The sequence below is a fragment of the Melanostigma gelatinosum genome (assembly GCF_949748355.1).
Source record: "Melanostigma gelatinosum genome assembly, chromosome: 10".
Classification (NCBI taxonomy): domain Eukaryota; kingdom Metazoa; phylum Chordata; class Actinopteri; order Perciformes; family Zoarcidae; genus Melanostigma; species Melanostigma gelatinosum.
In genome coordinates, this window is record NC_136643.1 from 19125148 (window position 1) to 19147078 (window position 21931).

Genomic DNA, 21931 nt, shown 5'->3' on the forward strand with positions numbered 1-21931 from the left:
TTATAGGAGCACCTGCAGGCACAAAATGAAGAAATACCTGGAGGCTAAGAACACGATAGTTCTGTTTTACTACTCCTGTTAAAAGCTGCCGAGGGGCCAGAGCTGCTCGGCTCTGTTCAGCATCCAAACGCATGTTTCCCCCTCAAGCAGCACTGATGGGCTGCAAGCAGACCAGAACATTATACTTAACTTGAAATAATTTGAGTGCATAAGAGACGAAAGTGTCGCTTGCTTGCCAACGTGTAGAATAATAGGACGACAACTATCAAGCCAGTGCTTTTAAGCAGATTAGTTTCGGGCATCTTAACATTTCAATTTGTGTATAGAATTGGTATCGGGACTCTGAGACTGGCAGAAAATGATCGACTTCTTTTAAGCTCTACTTTTGCCTGAAGATGCCAGCTCATTTTCCAACAGCAGTTTTCAAAATACCAAGAATATGTTTGATTTGAGTAATTGTCTACATACTCAAGACTAATATTGTCATTACTGCTGTGTCCAAAGCAATCAGCTAATGTGCGGCACTATGGCTCAGACAGTGACTGAGTCTAAAAAAGGGAGATTAATCAATGTTTTGTACAATCAATGGCGACAAACGGTCCATGTAAAGAACTTTTATCAATTCCAAAATGTCACTTTTAAACATTTATTTTTGCTTTATCAAACATATGCATCTCATTAATCAATCAATTTGCCAGTATCTCCTTCCGAAAAGCAGACATTTCTAAAGGACAGAAGTCTGTAATGACTCACTGCCACCACAACAATGACAAAGCAGTGTCCTTCCACCTCTACCCTTTCCTGCTGAAGAAGTGCGGCCAGCACTTTAGCAATGACGTCATACTTAATATACAATTCATCTATTAGCAGAGAGTTTAAGTGTTGCTGAGGGTTGCCACTTTCCCAGGATCAAAGCTGAGTGAGTCAGCAGCACCACAGTCCTTTTCTTTTCAATACAACAAAAGTGGCTTATATTCTTATATCCCAGTGAATAAAAGGAGAAGTGGGAGTTCTGGGGGCAGAGAAGTAATATAAAGTTGCTTGCACATATTGGTTGCTAATATACTTGATTAAAACCTGATAATCAGAGTGAACTGGCATTTTGTTTTATTTCATTCATTCCATCTCTGACGGAGGTCTGGAACCAGGTTCGAGCAGCACATTTGTAACATAACTTTAAATGTACTGCGAATGAGTCATTTCATCAAGTATTGGACATCAGGTGTTCACAATATTGGCTTATTCTGTCATGTTTGGATATCTTCTCCTTAAAAATGGTTATGCACATACAGTAACATGTCTGCACAAAGCCTTTCGCCCTCATCTCAGCGTGTCATCTCGGCTTTTTTTGTTCTTTTTTTTTGATAACAGAGGAAGTGAAAATTTACTTTGAAGGCAACAAAAGCCACTCATCTGTTTTTTTTTGGTCTTGTATACATTTTTGACAAATGCTGAAAAAACGGCTGCAATGCAACATATTTGGCAATAAGAAAATAATCTTTTCTCTGGAAACAAGAAGCATCTTAACTCACTCGGCCCATTCTGGGGTCGTACTTTAGAGAGAAAAGAGTGAGCAGAGTGACTGTATTGAAATCAATGCCACAGCCTGAAGCTAAAAGAGCCGAAGCCTCAGAGCTTAGAAACGAACAATGTTTACAAAAGCAGAAGACACATTCTTGTTCTTTGCCTCGGTTCGACAACAGCCGAGGGTCACAAGTGAGTCATACATCAGACGGGGACCTTGGGCAGGCGTGCATGTTCTCAAATATGCAGTTTGGTTCCCACTCAGCACTTTACACCAGGAGACAACACACCTCGGGCACAAGGCTGTTATTATGATACTGTTATTTACCACTCTTTGTCTTTCTTTAAAAATCATTTATATCACTTTTAGGTATTTTTGGGGAAGGAAAAGTTGTTTTATGGAAAAAATACAGTACATCATTTCTATTGTATTGTAAACATATGTGGCATGAAAAAGTCATACAAATCAATCACCCCACAGATAGGATTGTACAGCCAAAAAATTGCATAAAAGTCTGCCTAAAGAGTGTTGAAGCTCACTGTGAGATGTACCACACCGCCCGACATGATCAACCCATCAACTTCAATTATGTATGGTCAGGACTTTCCAATAAAAATGCAAATGAAGTGCCTTGACGGGAATTGGCTCATAATTAATAGGAGGAGGGGAAAAAAAACAGTGACAAAAACCTTTGGAGGGTGTCTTTCACAAATATGAACTATGGCAACACAGCAGATCGGGCTGCTGCATATTGAATGCTCGTGGGGCGGTAGCTGTACAGGCAGAGAGGACTTCCGTCTTTCTGCTGACAGTGACAATGGTGGGCTTCTTGAAGCACGTGGGGACTACATACTGGAGCAGCGAGAGGCTGAAAATGTCTGTGAAAAGCATCTGCCAGTTGATCCCCACACACATTGAGACTTTATCACAGCTGGTTTTCATAGTATCTGCATCTCTCCCGGATGAAATGAAGAAACATTCTGTCTGTGCTTTGATTCTGAGGAGGTACAAAAGGCCCAGGACCCCTTCCAACTAATAATATTCAGGGCAGATGTGTGCAAATCCTTCAAAATGATGAATCCACACAAGGCACCTGGACCTGATGGCATCCCTGGCTCTCAAGGTGCACGTGCAGATCAACTGGGAGATTTCTTCACAGACATAAAATAAAAATGAATAATTGTCTTTCTAAGAATTGACAAATGTCTCATTTACACTGAACCATGTCCTCTAATATAAATAACCGTTCATTTTACCACCACGGAAATAGCACCATTAGGAGTTGAGCTTTGCTTCTTTCTAACAGAGAAGCATTGTTATGAATGAATGAATGAATGAATTTTATTGATATAGCGCTTTTCACAGACAGTAGTATCACAAAGTGCTTAACAGAGCAGACATTTAAAAGCATAAAAACACAATGTGACCCTAGGGTCAATAAATTATCTACACAGAGAAAAGTAAAAAATAAAAAATGAAATAAAAAATAAAATAAAAATGTAAAACATGTTTTAAGAGCAGGTCTAGGACATGGGTTTACTTTTACACAAACGCCAGCCTAAACAGGTGGGTTTTGAGCTGGCTTTTAAAAGGCGCAGAGTTGCAGGCAGAGCATTCCAGAGCCTCGGGGCCACTGCCTCAAAGGCTCGGTCACCACGGCTCTTAAATCGTGTGCGTGGGACTGACAGAAGACCTAGAGCGTTTGACCTGAGAGTGCAGGCGGGTGAATATGCGCTGCATAGTCTGGATTCATTTGAATAGATTTCAGACTGTTTTACGCCACTACAAGGTGTGTTACACGCAGTCAGGAGTTATCGGCGCTGCCATCTGCCGCTTTTCTTTCAACGTGTTACACATCTGGCCACACCCCAGTCGCTAATGTCACAGCAGATGTGATGTAGTTGACAACAAATTGCCAAATATGATGTATCTATAAGCACACACACGCACACACACACACTAGAGAGAAAGAAAGTGTATGAAAGAAATAAGCTATGTTCTCCTTCCCCAGTGTGAAGGTCCTTTCTGCTCATTTCTTATGCAGCCCTGTACCTCTAACACACATACACAGATTAAGCACACACACACCCACACACACACACACACACACATGATGATGAAAGTGCTTTGTTCTGTCTCCTGGGACTGCACATCCAGCAGCCACCTGTCAGCCCATATTTAATACAGTGTGCGGGGGGTGATGTGTATGTGTGTTTGTGTGTGTGTGTGTGTGTGTGTGTGTGTGTGTGTGTGTGTGTGTAAATGTTTGTGTTTCAGGTGACGGAGCTCTGTCCTACTTGGAAAATGGAAGGTGATTTCTAAAGGCCTTTCAACAAAGAAAGAGTTTTGAGCAAAATGGGTTCCCAGAGAGTTTGATTCTGAATGTTATGTAAAGCTTTAAAAGAGATTGAGCGTGTGTGCTCTGCAAGGCCCGGACCTCTGCCTGAATGATGCCGCATCGCTTTCCGCGAGTTCCCCAGAAACAACATTTTCGCATTTGGCATGGACCAACAAAATATCCATGTTTCAGTGTGCGTGTGAATGCACGTACAGTATGCAACTTTAAGCTGACGCATCCAAAACAAAGTATCCAAACACCGCAACATGCATCTTCACAGCAAGACACACAAAACGTTTTCTCTCTTTAGTAAGTGTAAGCTTTATATGCAAAAAAACTGTTTTATTGGCGTTGGGTACATTGGGATTTCATTCACACCAGTTGGCCTTTTTGGCTGAAATGTGTTGAGAGATGAGAGAACACAGTCCTCCAGTACAGCTTATGATGGCTGAAATACTGTAATTAACTAAATGAATGAAAGAACTCTTATCCAACTGAAGCAGAGTTGATTGTAAGTACTATCAGTGTGAACTGCTGTGTGTCCTTATATGGTACAGTACGTTAACTTCAGTTTTTATTAATTCAGTCCATCAAACTTAGAAAGTACAGTCCAACAATGAGACATAACTGTCTGCAATTAAAAGCAAATAATTCAATCCATACATTTTCTCATTGTAATTTGAGCCATTGAGTCTGAAAGAAGCATGCGTGGAATTTTAATATCTGAGAGGAGAAGGAAGTGGAGGTAAAAGAAAGCTCTCTAATGGTCCTCCCTCTTTAAGTTCTAGTCACTACTGCCAGTGAAGCATCAATGTAAAGACTAGTTATTAGAGAGTTTAACTGTAGTGTATGCCAATCAAAATATTCAAAATCTGGACCTGTTCTTGGAAAAAAAACCTGTGAGACACAACAGAGAAACCTGCATATTTCTAGCTGGGAGTTAGACGAGTAGATCGATACTACTGTCTGCCTGTTTGCTAAACATGAAACAGGAGGGCAGTTAGCATAGAAAAACAAAAAATTGTCATTATTTGGACCGAGGTAGGCGAGCGATTTCCCTCTGCGTTCCATCTTTATGCTGAGATAAGTATCTCCTGGCTGTAGCTTCATGTTTAATAGACAGACAGGAGAGTGATATTGATGGTCTCATCTAACTCTCAGCAAGCGAGTACATTCGGATAACATTAAAACAATGTATCCTTATTAAGTTGTCTGAAGTGATTGAAGACACTACAGTGTTTTCATCTGATAAAACTTCTTTTATAGACGTAATCTAGCCTCAGTCTATAAGAAGTTTAGCTCGTGTGTGATCAGGCTGCTTGCAAAAGGTTAGAAAAAAGCTTTTCTGTGGATTTCAGGTACAAATTGTTGCTTTCTGGCTTTTGAAAATAAAACACATGTTGCATTCATTGCTATTTTGGGAGTATCGTTTCTGATACAGTCAGACCGATAAAGCTCCTGTTTGAGCAAGACGATCAGATATCTTCAAATACTACATGCAGAAAGAAACACACCTTCATGTGAGCACACGTCACAGCGATTCTTAAGATGCACGAGTGCCTTGACAACAAAGAGAGCAAAGGACACTGAAGGCAGTCGGGTAGCTGAGTGAGATGAAAATGAAACAAGAGACAAAGAGATGAAAAGAGATGCAGAGGAGAGCCGGTCACGAAGAGAAGAGAGTGAAGGAAAGAAAATGAAAGTCCAGTCTGAGGAGCGGGGGGGGGGGGGGGGGGGGGGGGTCTGGGCCATTACATCATTGCTGCAGTGGCTGATAGCATGAACATCACTAACTCTCTCTCTCTCTCTCTCTCTCTCTCTCTCTCCAGTAACTGCCATCGAACAACATATGCTTATGACTGTCTCACTTTATTTTGCCTTATCATTGTGACTATTAATCAAGAATATTATTAACAGTGAGAATGGAAGTCATGTGTATTTGGGACATCATACTCAAAGAAAATAAATATTATTCTGAGGGTTATAAATCATATAAAAAAAATGTAAAGTCACCAAATCTACAAGAAGAAATAAGTGAAATTCAAAACGTTGAGCATTTCTCACTCTGGCACTGCTTACATTTTTAATGTGGTCCTGTTGAATTATACAACATGCTTTCATACACCAAAAAATAATCAATAATAACTTTCACATTTAGGCTGTTATTTTGTATGCACACAGACAGATTTGGTTCAATAAAACACCAAAACAAGACGAAGTTGCTGGGAAAAGTCTTTGCAGATGTTTGAAGATGAAGATGTATGTCCAGCACCTCGGGGAAATGTAATTAGTTGGAGGCTGATGTTTTACATAGAGTAAATAGGGATGTTTGTGTGTGGAGAAGATACTTGATATTCAAAAGTACTGCATAATGGCTGAAATGTGCAAATTATACACACTCTATTTGCAGTGGCTAAGTGGAGGGAAGACATGTTTTCACCTCAGATACTTTCATTGTGTTTAAATGTACACGTTACTGTTAAAAACACATCAGTACTAGGCCATACTGAATCTCAGTGTATGTGTGTGTGTGTGTGTGTTTGTGTTTAAAAAAGAGGGAGCAACTGCAAAAGAGCTAATGGGCATTAGTAAGGGGCATTCAAATATATAAAGGGACTGAATGATGAATATCTAATGTAGAGTTATGAATATTTGACAGCCGTATTAAAAACTGCCGGTGGATACTGTCACCTGTAGTAAGTTAAAAAGTGAATTAAATATGAGGAAAGCCTCACTGATGTGCTGTCAGATGAGGAAACTGCTTCGAGCAGAGATTCTCAAGAGTTCCTGCACAGTGGACTGTTTTTATATTGACACAGTTGTTGTGCAGCAGCCAATGCTTGTGTGTGGGGGTGCGTGAGGGGTAATCATTTAAGTCAAACATCTGTATATTATGAAACACTTGTGGGCCTTTTATCTCCCTCACGCCAATGCTAGCAATTGCCAACAGTAAGAGAAACACAGCACACACAGATTGAGTAGCGTAGTGGGTGATGACAGACTGATGACCGATGACTTTTGTACTGATGACCTACTTCAGGTCAGAAACAGTACCCTTTGTTGTGTTCAATGCATGACTGGGACGCACGGATCAGACTTGTACAGTCCTGATGTACTGAATTGTTATTTATTATTAAGATAATAAATCTTATACCAGGAAGTTGGTAGAAAAAATCATCAAATGCATCTTTAAAATGCAGCAACAAATTAAAATAAATCAAAATCAAATTAAAATAAATCAAAAATTAAAATTCCAGTGTACAATATACATAGTTTACAAACAAAGGATTGAATTGAATAGATCGGCCCCACTGTCACCGATATCCGATCGAGTTATTTGAGTCTCTATCGGCCTGATATCCGTGCTTTCCTACTTAGAACACCACCATAATAGTGGCAAATATGAATTAAACAGCTACTGGTTTTTAGAATAACTGCAGCCAAATGCCTGTAAAATCTCGGCACCCTAAACAGGATGTACCGGTAACTTCAATGTCAGAACACACAGCAGAAATGTAAATTTAAAAAAAACATAATAACCAAGCAGCAACAGGGTCTAATATTTAATGCAGTGTCCGTTTCAACACGCAGGGTACTCGACCAAGTTCTAATCAAGTGTCAATGCATCAGAAAATACTGTAGTACCACCAGTCTGCTGTTAAAGTAGTATTATTATGATAAGGAAGGCAGCTGAGAGAGCTGAACAGCGCTACCACAAATTCTGCATGTGTCATAGTATTATACTATGTTATACATAACAGTATTCAATTGGTTGCAATCTGCAACCACATGGCTGGATGAATGCCATCAACTCCTACATGATGTTCATGTAAGATTATGGCAGCCTTACATAGCTGAGGTAATATTTGTAAACTACACAAGCCCATTATTCACCAGCCTGATTGTGCTGCTTTAACTAAAGGGATCAGAGGGCAAAAACAATCTGAGGTTGGTGAGTCCATCTTTCTCGGGACGGGGTGCTGGACAATTTGTACTTAACACTTGTTATTTTACACTTCCAATTGGCAGAGAGAGGATTCGACTCGACACCAGAAATCCATTTGGACAAACAGAATGAGTCTACAGTGTCTCGTTCAGTGGGGCTATTGTGGCTTTCCGCTCTTCACCTGAACCACGTGAGAGTGAATCTACCCAATGGAATGACTGTCTGGGAGTGTCTAGACATGTCTACACACACACACACACACACACACACACCACTAATAAAGCCTGTTGTTTTCACGGAACAAAAATGACTGAACCCATGTCAGACAGAAATGCATATGCTTGGGGTCTTGGATGATGAATACACACATGAACATGAAGCTAATTCAGTTACACACGGTTCCCCAGCATGACCAGGCGAGAGATAGACAGAGAAGCATATGGGACAAAAGAGAGACGCATCTGTTGTATCTGTCCTCCACTAAAATTACAATTGTGTCTATATGGAAGTGGCACGGTGACGCAGCATCTTTGCAGCGGCACCCAAAGGCATATGCAGGAAAGAGAGAACGGGGGAGAGAGAGAGAGAGACAGAGGGTGAGATAACAAAACAAAGAGAGAGAGGGGGGGGGAGACATTGAGAGACTCACCTGGCTAGATGGAATGTTGTCCGCTGCTCAGAAGAAAGGCTAACATCCGAGACCTGAAAGAGGATAAGGGGAAAGAACAGTAGTGAGGGGGATGGGGAGAGAGAGAGAGAGAGAGAGAGAGCGAGCGAGCGAGATAGAGAGAGAGAGAGAGAAAGGGAGAGAGATTAGATTTGGCTGCCAGTACTTTGGGAGTGCAGTGGCAGGTGGCACCTTGATTAACGCGCACACACAAATACAAGCACACACAGTCAGTGTATCTTTGAGACAGATGGAAAGGATGGGGAAAAGGCAGAGGTAGTAGTAAGAAGCGGCCGAGGTGGGAGAGTGTGACTGAGAGTGGTTTCCAATCAGTTGCGGATCTAAAGGAAGCCCTGCGCTATCAGCTGGGAACAGCAGAGTCCACTGAAGAGACAGAGGAGATAAAGTGACAGCAAGAAAAGGGAGAGCTTATCAGTGCACATGTGTGTGTGTGTGTGTGTGTGTGTGTGTGTGTGTGTGTGTGTGTCTGCGCATGTGTGTGCTTGCTGATGCCACATGTTCATTCGAAAGCATCCACAAAGGACGCACCAGATACACAGGAGCAGACGCACACCAAGTTGCCGCTCGTCCAACAGCCACAGTCTGAACATCCTGATGCATGTAGACACTGTGGGTATCTCAGCAAGAGGGCAATGAGTTCCCGTCAATGTGAATGGCACTGGACTAATAGACTACATTAATCATCCATGTCAAAATACTGAGCAGCAGACATTTCCATTACTCCGTCCTGTCATACGATCAATTTGGACAAGAAAGTGATTTTCTGTTACTTAATCCTGAGGGTTTGGGTAAAATAGTCGCACTCCAGGGAAAGTTGAGACATGAAGTCCCTCTCACATATCCTGAATCTACCTAAACACCTCGGGGGAATTATTACGAGGGGACAACAAATGACCAAACTCATTGTGGAGTAGCAGCATCAGTACCAGGGTCCAGGATCTAGGGCACTAGCATGTGAAACTTAACATGCAAGCTGTTATTATAAAGTACTTTAGTGTGAGGCAGCAGCCATGGATATAAAATGTCTGTAATAATGATCCTCCTCCTTGGGTCACCCAGAGCACATCAGATATCAATGACCAATACATATAGAAGGATGTCATTGTGTATAATTGGTGGAGATGCCATCCTTAAATCTGTTCTGGACCCTGCCATGCCAAGATATTCTGTCTAGGCATATAAGAAAGCAGGAAAAAGGAGGCACAATTCGTATCCAAAGCCCTTAAATGTGGTAGACCTAGAACTAGTGCTGTGTCCTTTACACCTCTACCTCCATCAGGAAAACCTCAGCTTTTAGCACAAAGCACAGAATTTTTTTAATTCCCTTATGAACTCCCAATTATATCTGTGGAGGTAAAAAGCTTGTCTACTCTTCCAAGACCAGGACAGAATCAGGATTTGTCCTCCTAAAGCTTCGACAGTCTGTTGAAAGCTCCTGTCCGACACCTTTTGGCACAAGCTTCTCATGTAGCCACAAGCCCACACAAGTATAGCACTTTGTTTTTCAGTCTGAACACATTTTTCCCCAATTAGGACCAGCAGGGGGGGAGCTTTGGGTCTCAGATAAAGCATGAATTAAGTCCAGCCACAACACTGCCGGTGTAAACAGTTGTAACAATAGATATAACACGAGCAGGACAGACAAAAAGAAAAATATTGTGTCAAAGTCATTGTCACATATGTCAGAAAAACGACATCACTTATGTTAAAAAATATTGCATTAAGTTAGAGGGAAAAGGAAAGAAGAAGTCTTATATGTATGTACAGAAACTAAAAAAGTTGTCTATGTCAAATAGTAGAATGGACTTTCACAGAACCACTTTCACAGACATGTTTATGTGTAGCGTTGCCATTGCAAAGAACTGTGATTGGTATATGAACCAGTGCAACACTCCATGCTCTTCATGAGACAGAACGGCTTATAGCTAACATACAGGTGAGTATTCTAACTTGGTTGCCCTTTGCAGTTCACTGCTGATGAATGGAAACTTCATACAAGACCTCAGTGGGTTGTCCTGCTCAGCTTCCTGCCTGCCCTGCTGTTATTAACAAGAACTATTCTTTATGAGATCAAATGGTGTTTAGCAGGAGGGTGCTGGATTCCGCAAATGACACAGCTCATGATTGTCAGAACAATGACATCTGCTGTGCAAAAAGTTTGATTTCTTTCAGCAGGGAGTGCCAAATGGGTGAATTGTCACAACCAGACGGCATTGGATCGGCAGTCATGTTGTGACACAAGCAGGAACAAGATATTTTTGGAGCTCTGATTTGTGGTTCCATTCCCAAATTTTGCAGAGTCACGATGGACCAAGATGGACCATCTTGGGACAGAGTGCGCTCGACCCGCCTCCAATCAGGTTGTGACATCACACCGATCACGGCCGACTCGTCAACCTTCTCCTCCTAAAACAAGTTGGTATTTGGTATTTTTCAACCGGGAAGAAACAGCAGGCTATTTTGACTCATGAAATGATCTTCTACCTGGGACAGGTTTATTCATCGGAGGGAAATGTGATGCGATTAGATTCAAGCAACTTCATCAAAAAAAAGAAGAAAGAAAGAAAGAAGACAGTGAAATGTGAAAACGTAATCCAGTTAATGTTTGCGTCTCCAAATTTCCTGGAATGATCAGAAATCATATTATCCGCTATCGTCAGAGGACATCAACGTCCAGAGAAATTATACGTAAATGCATTACCATGGGCAATTAGCAGCAGATTTGCCTTGTCTTTAAATGGCATTATTATCCTTATGTTGACGAATGATGACGGAGAAAGTCAAACATTCACTTTGGCTACGGAAGACAAAGAGCGAATTCTTGTCATTGAATTTCTGTCATCAATTGGTATCGGTACGGAAACTCAAAAATCGGATAAACGCTGGTATCAAATCTACATCCAAAAAACAATACTGGAGTCAAAATAAAAAGGGAATCCACAGCTCGAGAAACCAGGTGTGTGCTTTGCCTTATGTGCAGGGAGAAACTCTCTCAATAACTACTACAGCTGTTATTGGCACTTAAAAGGAGTAGTTAATTTATTATGCCCAATTTTAGTCCCCTTTTCCTCAATCATCCTAGCTAGGTTTCCACAAAGAGTCGTCGTGTCCCTGCCTGTGTTTTAGTGAAACAGAAACAGACTGGCCTCCTTGAAAAGCAGCTAAAGCTCCTAATGCCAACAGGATATACACCACAGGAGGCAGCAGGACAAAGAAAGCAGGCAAGTAATTGGGGTGGGGAAAAATTCGGGGAGACAAAGAGAAGCGTCATATCATCCATAACAATGACGTGAGTGTACACCAGCCAAGTTATTCGCTCAACACTGAATAGTTAAAATCCTCAGAGTCGAAAACGATTTGATTCGTGCGTGCCTTTATGCATGGATATTCCCAGAGTTGTAGCCATACTTATGCCTTGTTGTCGGTACTGTTCTATGTGTGCATGTGTGTTTCTATGCGGTGAAAAGTGAAGCACAAGAAGCCAGCTGGTTGGGTCCTCCCAGGTCTTTGTGGTCGGCTCTGAACCCACATAAGTCGCTCTTCAGCTGGGTGTGGTTTGAGAGACGCTGCCCTGAACTGTTCAGCTTTAGCACACATTGAAAATGACTGCTAACCGTCACTGTAATGATTTTGTTTGTACAACAAGAGCATGTGTTAATTGTTTCAATTAGATGGTGTCATAATCAGCGTGTAGTTCTTAATCATAATGTAATGAAAACACAATCTGTAACGGTCAGAGGTCTATCTCTGACGAAATGGACATGATGCTGTTTAATGGTCTGTGTTTGTAATGCCTGCAAAACAACAGAGAAAAAGACAAAGGTGCAATAAAGTCTAATAAGTGAAACTACGAGTTTGTTTTATTTTACGATAATATACACAATAATGAGCCAGTATTGTTCTAGTCAGCATAAAACCCTTTGTTTAGCATCCACTGCCCGAGTACAACATGTTGTCCTTTATTCTTTTTTAATGACTCGTTTGTTCAAGCCGCAACCCTGAGCTCCAACAATGAGAATTATTCTGGTTCGTTAAGAATTATATAAATCATTGCGTGAAAAGGGATACAGCCAAAGAGCCATCGTCAGTTTAAAGCAGCTTTGTGAAGGTAAAATACACACCACCTTTCAAAAGGACAGTTGTGTGTTTTTTTGCTACATAGTAGTGAAACACTACATGACTCATGTTGTCGCAGCAAATACTGTATCCACAATACATACTGTATGAATGCGTATGTGAGGGATACAACATCCGACTGAAGCACTGTGGCTCTTTCAGACGAATGTTTCCACAGCAGACGACTAAAATAACCCCTAATTTTCCATTCGTAAATGGAAACAGAAAACTAAATCAACTGGGGGATTAAAAAGGAGAGAAAGAGAGTGAAACTCTGAACACAACCTTTTTTACTCCAAATTACGGAAGTGGAGTTCCTCTTCCTGTTCAATGCATTTCATTTATTTTCAGTCTGAAAACAAAGTGGAAGAAAAGAGTAAAAGTAATAACGAAGCCTGACACACACATGAAAGAACAAATGATGTTTCTCTCTCTCTCCACTATTTGTTCTCTGTCCCTCCTGTTATCTCGCCCTCATTTTGACTTTCTCTCTCATTAAACGCTCGGCCCGTCGGCGTCAGACGTTGTGCTCTTTACAACAGAGCGAGCGTTTTCACAGCTTCTTTATGGGTTCGTGTGGGCTGCAATATAAACAGCACCACTCAATTATGCTGTACCAGCAAGCTAATGAACATTCCCTAGCCTGTGATCTGGCACAGACCCACCGGTGCACACATACCTATAGTGCAGTCCAAGCACACACACATACACACACACACACATGCACAAGCGCTCGCTAGCAGACACATATGGGGAGCTTATGCTCGGGCTCGCTCACTGTTGTTCGAGTGTAGGTGGTTGACTGCCACTGTGGAAAGAACACTCTTCAGATCAGTGCTCATATTATTCATTTTTTTAACTCGTAACTTGATCAGCAGGAGTCCTATAGAGGAGAGCAGCAATGTTTATGAATGGACAGTTCATTCTGGATAATAAGTTCACTGACAACCATCTTGCTGTGCACAAGAATCGCCAAGTCCATGTCCAATTTACCAGTTGTGTAATATTGCAGAGTTAAAAGGAAACTGTTACATAAAAAAATACATGCATACCGAAATACATAAAACTGTCTCTGCCTGCAACGTTGAAATAAAGAATAATACACAATGTCTATTGTATTCACAGCTCTACTGGGCTTTGTGTGTCTGTGTCTGTGTGTGTGTGTGTGTGTGTGTCTTCTTGGGCATGTGTGTGCATGTAAATAGTGTTTGTGAGGTGCTGGTTGGCTCGAAGGAGTGTGTGTGTGTGTGTGTGTGGGGGGGGGGGGGTTGCTGTGGGTGGTGATGAGCAGCCGCTCTGTTTCCACAGCAACACCCTAACTCAGTCAGTCTCCATGGCAACTGATAACAGCATTAGCTGATTCAGCCGAAGTGAGGGTTCATATCATGGGAAAGATTTAAATTTTTTTTGAAAATGGCTGCTGGTGACAAGTGGATATGGGTAGTGGGGACTCTTGGGCTACATTAGCGAATAATCCAAGCGCTAAAGTGAAACGATGACTCACGACTGAACATATTTTGGTCAATGTAGTGAACTGCTTAACATAGATTATTAAACTGTAATTGTAAAGCACACTGTGATTTTAATCTGCAGACAATGGACTCCGGTTCGGTCTCAAACTGTCTTAAGGTGTGTTGTGACTGAGCATTTGTGGCCAAACACATCCCAACACATTCTATGGAACGTCAAAGAATCAATAGACACTGAAGCACAACGGCACCTTTAACCCTGTGCCATGAAACGGGATCCAATTATCGCTAAACACAAATACCGTCAAGTGACTGCAATAACTTGACCTCGGCTCTAATTCTCCTTTCACACTCTCGCCACATTTATTATCGCAGAAGAAAATCCAGGAGCAGAGACACGGTGGGATGGGGGTTAAGTTAAAAGAGAAATGAACAAAACGAGGGGAAAGCAGGAGGTAGCATAGCGACTATACACTCACAGACCGGTGACATTCAGGTAAACGCTGAATTCATTATGACACACGACTGCAGGTTTGTTTGTTTAGGTCAGTTGTGTTTGTTAATCTGCTTCTTTGTTGTCTAGCATCGTCTTGCATACTTTGAATTATACTACAATCTTAATCTTATTTGTATTGGTTGCCTTTCCTCTCACAAAAATAAGTATTATTTGATCAAAATATTGCATAATATACAATTAAATTACTTGCGTACGAACACACGTTTTCATGTTTGCTCTACGTGACAATAGACACTCTTATGAGGAATTCACAAAACAATTGATGCTGATCACTACGCTGATGATGCAGCTCAGGCATCTGTCTCCCTGTCCACCGGTTCATCAATCAAATAAACAAGCCACGACATTCAGTCGTATTACGGAGTCACAGAGCTCCTACACCTGTTATTTTCTAGCTGCTTGGACACTGAAGGGATGGCCAGATGGTCCCAGAATGAATGAAAATGGTCAGAATGGTGGTATTAGGTGGACAAACAGTGTAACCATCCCACTTCTACCACACTAACAGAGAATTAATTATCTCCGTGTACATGTAACAACCGCCCAATTGGGGCGACTGTGGCTCAGCAGGTAAATCATAAGGTCTGTGCCGTCGTCGTGTGAATGATTCGAATCTGATGTGCATGTGTACGCATGTGTGTGTGAGAATGGGTGAACATTGACATGTAGTGTACATTTACCAATTGGGATCAATAACTACTGACGTTATCTCCGCACCCCCAATTGGATTACTATAGTGCCAGGTTGCCATGGAAACAAAAGAGGCTGTCGATTAAACGGCTGAGCAAGCACAAACGCTCGGCAGATGTGAGCTATTGAGGGAAACGATGAAACGGAGAAACTAAAATCATGCTGATCTGGTCTTGAATTCCTGAGGCTGTCCTGTAAGAAGTGACCACGGTTCAAGGTGGTTCAGAAGAGTCCTTCTAGTGGATTCCTTGATCCCTCCCCTCTTCCCTACAGCCCCTTCTGCTGGGACCAAGAGAAGCGAACATGTGCCGCAACACAGCCGAACACTGCAATGAGTAAATCAAAGAGGAGGAGTGCTCGCTGACAAGAGGCACATGGACTGGAGACTGTAAAAGAGCAGCAATCTCTAACGTGTGTGTGTGTGTGTGGGTGTGTGTGTGTGCACGTGTGAGGACAGTGTGAGTTTCCACTGGGAGAAAGCAACATGGCTCGACATACAATTGTAGCAGTAGTTGTGAGCCGAATGTTGTCGGTCTGACTACTTGTATCGATCTGGACCGCTCACCGTTGGTTCATATGATCACGGCAGGTCAAGTCACAGTTTTATACGATATTTTAGAATAACCGTAAATCATTTGCCAACACTTAAACCAGTCAGCAAAACAAAATGATTGATATTTACTTTCCATCCAGTCGAGCCCTTTTTAAGACGGGTAAAAATAAGTCAAGGGAGACTGATTTTATTTCCTGAAACTTTATTTGAGAACATGTGTGTAGTTCCAATCTATTTTTGATCAAATTAGAAAGGCCTTTGCGGATTTCATTTCAACATCTCGCGCAACTGCCTTTACTTCTCTTCTTAGCTCTTTCCAACCATTTCCCCGATCACCAAATCCCCTCCCAGACGTATCCTTCCTGTAATAGGCAAGTGTGTCACACTTAATCATATATAAACTCGCTCTTAATGCCAGTTATCTAATGTTGGGGCCGCTCTTTGTGCAGATTCTTTTGTATGCCCTTACTTTTGGTAACTTCCATTGTATTCATTGCGTATTAATACAGTATGTTGAGATAGGTGAAAGAGGAAGTTGGTGAATGCAGGTGGAGACTGGGATGACTGGGTTAAACATGTTTCATCTTAACTAAATTTCCTGATGAAGGCCTTTTACCTTTTGTGTCGCAACTTTCACTAAACGTGCCTTGTTTAAATCAAATCCAATTCTATATTTAGGAATATTTCAGCACAGAAATTTAGATTTGTGGCAAAGGGAGATGAAGCGATATCAAATTATTTTACCTTTCTCATGTTTGGATTTGATTAAATGTGAGCAAAATAAACTTTAGACACATTTAGAAGCTCTAATCCAAACTAACGGATGGATTAATGGATTAATGGATAACCCTTACCTTTTACTTAGTGTTTCATTTGATGTTGATATGCTGCATGTCTGGATATGAAATATTATCATTTAGGACCTGGAAATGCTGCCTCTTCTCATAAAAGTAGTCTCTCAAAACAAGCTGTTTATTTACAGCGCCGTATCCTTTCTGTGTCAATGAAAAAAACATGTTCTTTAATCCTTGTTTTTTCTTTTAATCATTGCCATTTTGGACGGGGAGATTGTCAAGGAGAGTGGCTTCCAATTCCTAATGTGATTTTTCTCTGAGGTGTTGATTCATGTAAATTCCTGTTAAATTTTTCAACCCCCACTTTTCTTTTTAGGGCATTTAGGACCGATAACTCATTCCTCTGCCAAGCAATCCTCTTTTAACATCAGCGTGTTACCCGCGGCGGTTGGTTCGTGTAACTTTCTTCTACCTTAGATGGCTTGACTGAACAGGTAGCTCAGCACACGGGGTGCAGTATGTTGTGTGAGGGCCTGATCAAAATAGGGCTTGGCAAGAGCAGATGGTCAAAGATTAAAGCAGACAAGAAGAGAGCTGCTTCACCTCCCCCTGGAGAGCCAACCCACGGGTTGCTTTAGAGAAGGAGGCACACACTCTCACACACACACAATAATGGATCTGTGATAAGCTTTGGAAGTGCCACAGTGGATAACTCACAACAAAGCTCTGTAATTTGGCAGAGTGTGGATCCTGCTCTAAGTGGGACTTGGTGCCAGTCGTACTGAAGTTGTATGATAGGATTGGTCTGGCAAGAGGAGAAAGGTAGAGTAGCATTTAGGATGACACGCAGCGTTCAAAGGGGTTCAGAAACGACCAGATTAAAGAGTTGCATCATCTGGCATTATTCTAATCGACTGTGTTAATGTGTGCTTCTGCTTCTGCTCTGTGTGTGGGTCCGCATGCGCGTAGGAATGAGCGTTAATGACATAACTAAAAGAGAGACGACTTGCTTCCCCCAAAAGATGACTGCCGAAAAGATGAAACGCAGCACTTCAAAACAATGAGGGAATAATTCATGTTCTTTTGCTCGTGTCTTAACTTGTAAGCTTTTACGCTCCGGAATCCCACAGCTCTCCAAGAAGTTCAGAACCCGCAGATCGCACACGTTACAAAGCGTCTGGTGACACTTCCAGCAATATGGTGGTAAACTGGGAAAAGCCAGCACGCCGGGCGATGAAAAACAAGAATCATATGTCCGCTGTGGCCAAATGGTGATGCAGCGTTTTGTCCTTTTTATACATGTTGTCCCCTCACTGCTTGTTTCACAGCTAAGTCGCTGACATGTCTGGTGAATCCGGAGTGTCATGACCTTTGATTAACCCTGTTGTTGTTAATGGGACTAAAATGCCTCTCTGACTATCTCCGGCGTGAACAACTTTTAACATATCTTAGGTGCATTTACAACTGAAAATAATTGCCATAACCTAAGACGTGTGTTAATGCAGGCGGAAAGGTCATAACGGGCCATTCACTCGAGTGCTCGATGCCCGTTTCCTCATTTAGTTGAGAAAGAAAAACAAAGATTTTATTTCCCCCTGCATCCACCTCTGTGCTCCATCGAGACAAGCCATTAAGAGGAGCAGGGCAGTAACATTAAAGCATGCCAGATGCATTTATCCCGACAAAGCGATTCACGCAAGCTTATGTTGCACGAACCTCTTTTCTATTTAGCGCTGCAATAAGTTATTGCACCTTGATTGACAAGATGTCTCTGATTTATTAGGCTCCTATCAGATTGTGAAGCCTGCATGAATTCCCGATGGAGAGATGCAAAGAGGAAAATGTACGGAAGGCTCGGGGATATTAGTGATAAATGACTGATATCTGTTTCATTTTTAAACCCCTTGTGGGGGAAAGTGGTGGGTGGCGGGAATTAGTTGGGCACTGGGTGGGACGATGGCTGTCTTCGGATCTTCTCAGGGGTTTTGGCTCTCCGATAATGAGCCAGGTGAGTCCCACTATGTGCACTGCTCACACATTCAGAAATAGCATGGAGGGTTTGTCCAACACTATTATACTGTCTTGTACCAGGCCTGTAATTGTTCAGGATAAGGTTTCCAACTCGCTGTCAATGAGAGGCCATTCATCTTAATTGATTCTAACATTTTGATTCGCTTCCCAAAAAATATGTGCTTGTGTTTGTTATTACTGTATGATCAAGATTGTTTTTCAAAAATAAAATTTAGGAAAACACACGAAAAAGAGACCTCAGCTTTTGCAGCCACTCGCTCCTGTACTATTTGCACATGTTTAAAATACATAATATTCATACATTTGGTGCATACATGAGCCTTGTTGCAAAAACAGTCCAATTCACAAATAGTGCTAACAGCTAAATGTCATTACAGTGAAATGATTAGTGTCATCTGAGAGTTGGTGGTAACTGAAGAGCATTGTGTCACGGCCAGACTTCACAGTGATCATGGCAGCAATGATTAGCCAGTCGAAGGCCTTGTCATGCTCCGCTGAAACTTATTTGGAGATGCAGTGACATGATACAATGCCGACACTGGAAAACAAATTAAAAGAAATGATGAAAGACTTTGTAAATTATATTCAAACTGTATTTCTTCCCCCTCCCTATACAAAAAACAGATACAAGACACATGCACAAAACCTTTACAGGAGAGGAGAGGAGAGGAGAGGAGAATAGTTCGGTGAGCTGTGACTCACCTTTCTGTTTTTCTGGCTTCAGCCCACACATGTTTTTCTATGAGCTCTCATATCTGCTTGGTCGTGTACTGTTGGGTGCAGAGACTGTGGTTCTATTGAAACAGCTACATAGACTTCTGACATCAGACTCCAGGTTCCAGAAATAAACTCCCCATTCAAAATTCTACTTGTATCTTATATTTATTTATTTATGTATCTGCTGCTTTGCTTTACGTGACACCCCAGCAGGAGCCGGGGCTTCTCAAACAAGCTCACCTCAAAAGCTACCTCAAAATCTGAAGGGTTTTGGAGGAGAGTCCACCAAGCAATGGCAGCCGGCCTGTTGTTATCTCTGACAGCCTGCTACCTTGCTGCTGACAAGTGGTTTTTTTTTTGCTGATCTTTTCCCTAATCAACACAACATTAGCTCGAGGAGCTATATATTTTCAGGTTCTCAAGCAAACAGTATACACTAAACAAGCTTTGCTGCATGAGATTTGTCAGGAAACAGCGAGAGGATTATTTTGCCTCTTCTATATGTGCAAGTACAGACTGCTCCGGTCCCATTTCATGCCACATCTTGAGCCAGAGCTTCTGAGTAAGCACTGCACATGCACTTTCCCAAGGAAACATCTGGGAGAATAACTAACAAACCTCCACGGCTTTATGATATCAACTGCTGCAAAAACAAACTACTAAAAAGTTGCATTTCTTGAGAATGTACAGTAACTGTAGCTGCATCTGTGTCAAGCTCATAATTTATACCTTTGTTCAAACCGACATCGATGAAAAGGATGGCGGTTCAGTACGCTACAAATAGCAGTGGTTGAAGCACAACAAGACACTGGACAAACACATCACTGTGCTGTGTAGCAGGTACAGATCTGTGAATGGACCGAGTGGATACCCTTCAGCTGCAGCTGAGCCGTAGCACTCCTGAACCACAGCCAAAGATGGAAGTCACTGAGCTCCGACTTGTCAATGTGATGGCCCCACTCCCTGACTGAACTTTAAAGGACACGAAACTGAGGTCAGCATTATGCAGACCATCAGCATTTTAACACTTTTTATTTTCTTTGATGATGGAACCATCGGGGAGATTTTCATTTCATGGACATGAGACAATGGTAAAGGCCCTAGAACCCGAGTCTCAAAAGGTAAAACATGACATTTGACAGGTTGTCTGTTCAGTGAAAATCCTGGATTGGAGAAACTTTAAAAATTTAGTTTCGTCCACTTTCTCAAAAGAAAAAGGGCAAAAGTGCATATCTGACCTTCATTATCGCTTCAAGTGAGACAGATTCCATGAATACGTTTATCTTTTCTTAAATTAAATCCTCAGTGAACCATCGAGCTTGTGAAGGACGGACTAAGTTTGCAAACAGCTGTCTGCTGAAGAGCCCTGGAGCACAGACACTGACGCTACTCATGGTTTGCCTTTAGTAACTGACCCTGATTGAAAAAGAAACCTACGGATGTCAATACCACACGGGCATTTTAGACACAATCTTAACTACACACTCCTAAAAATCTATTATACTGTAGAGTGACCAAAAAGCCTGTGCTAATCTCGGCGGGCGGAGACGTTCAATTGTTGCCATGTACAGTCGGTATCCTTGGCCCTCTGCCCTCTACTGTAAAACTGAATATAAGCAGCCAGCTAATGCACAATGCCGAGCACTTTATCAACGACATGCGAGTTGTTTCTGGTCCCCATGTATTCCACCTTGTTGTTTTATTTACCGTCCCTACCCTTGAAAAGAGGAGAGGTCAACTTCGAGTGGCAAAGATAAGCGAGTTAATCCTGGATCTCAGCGCTGGAGTCAAGGCAGTTTGCAGTCACTCGATGACTCCAAGCAATTGATAGCTGCCTTCAATCAACACTGTCAAACAGAGCATGTTCAACACATGTCACGGAATGTACACGCGTCTTTAAGAAAAGAACAAATAATCGTTCAAACTGAATATCTTTGGGTTTCGCACTGTTAATGAAAAAAAAGTGCCAGTGTGCCTTCCACACAGGACTTAAACACCTCCAGAGTGAGGAAACATCGCTTCACTGTCAACAACCCTTTAACAAGATAGCTTTTTTCTTTTTCTACATATCATCTGGTACTGTCAATATCAATTCCACAAGCTCTACATAGACATAGTTGTCTCTGTATATACTGTACATAATCATCCAGCTTTGCTGTCCTTGTTCTCAGCTGTTATTTCTTCTCCGGTGTAAGTACAATTAAGTACAATTAAGGTGATTCTCATTCTGATTTAGACATTTTGGGGACCAAATGATTAATCAATAAAAAGATAAAAGACAACAATCAGCAGATTAACCAACAAATGGAAATAATAGTGAGTTGCAGCCCCCGCTAGTTGACAGCTGAGTGTTAGCATAAAGCACGGGAGCATCTCCTCACTCCTGCATAAGCAGGTTGACCAACAGGCGAATCTTCCAACGACCTGGAGCGCTTCACTATAGGCAGAGAGAGGAGGGGGGGGGGGGGGGGGGGGGGGGGGAGATTGGCAGCTAGCTGGCCGACATGCTGGGATGAGTGTGTGTTGGTGCTCCTGCCAAAGCTCCCA

At 41.9% G+C, this 21931-nt stretch overlaps 1 protein-coding gene across 6 annotated transcripts in view; it reads right to left on the reverse strand.

Moving 5' to 3' along the window:
- map2 (microtubule-associated protein 2) overlaps positions 1-21931 on the reverse strand; it is a 64334-nt gene that overhangs the window by 40142 nt on the left and 2261 nt on the right. For 5 of the 6 annotated variants that reach the window (XM_079276752.1, XM_079276755.1, XM_079276754.1 and 2 more), the window contains exon 2: positions 8459-8511. The exons of the other annotated variant lie outside the window; for it this stretch is intronic. The gene's annotated coding sequence lies outside the window, so the exon portion shown is untranslated. The remainder of the gene's footprint in view (positions 1-8458; positions 8512-21931) is intronic. 6 annotated transcript variants of the gene reach the window in all.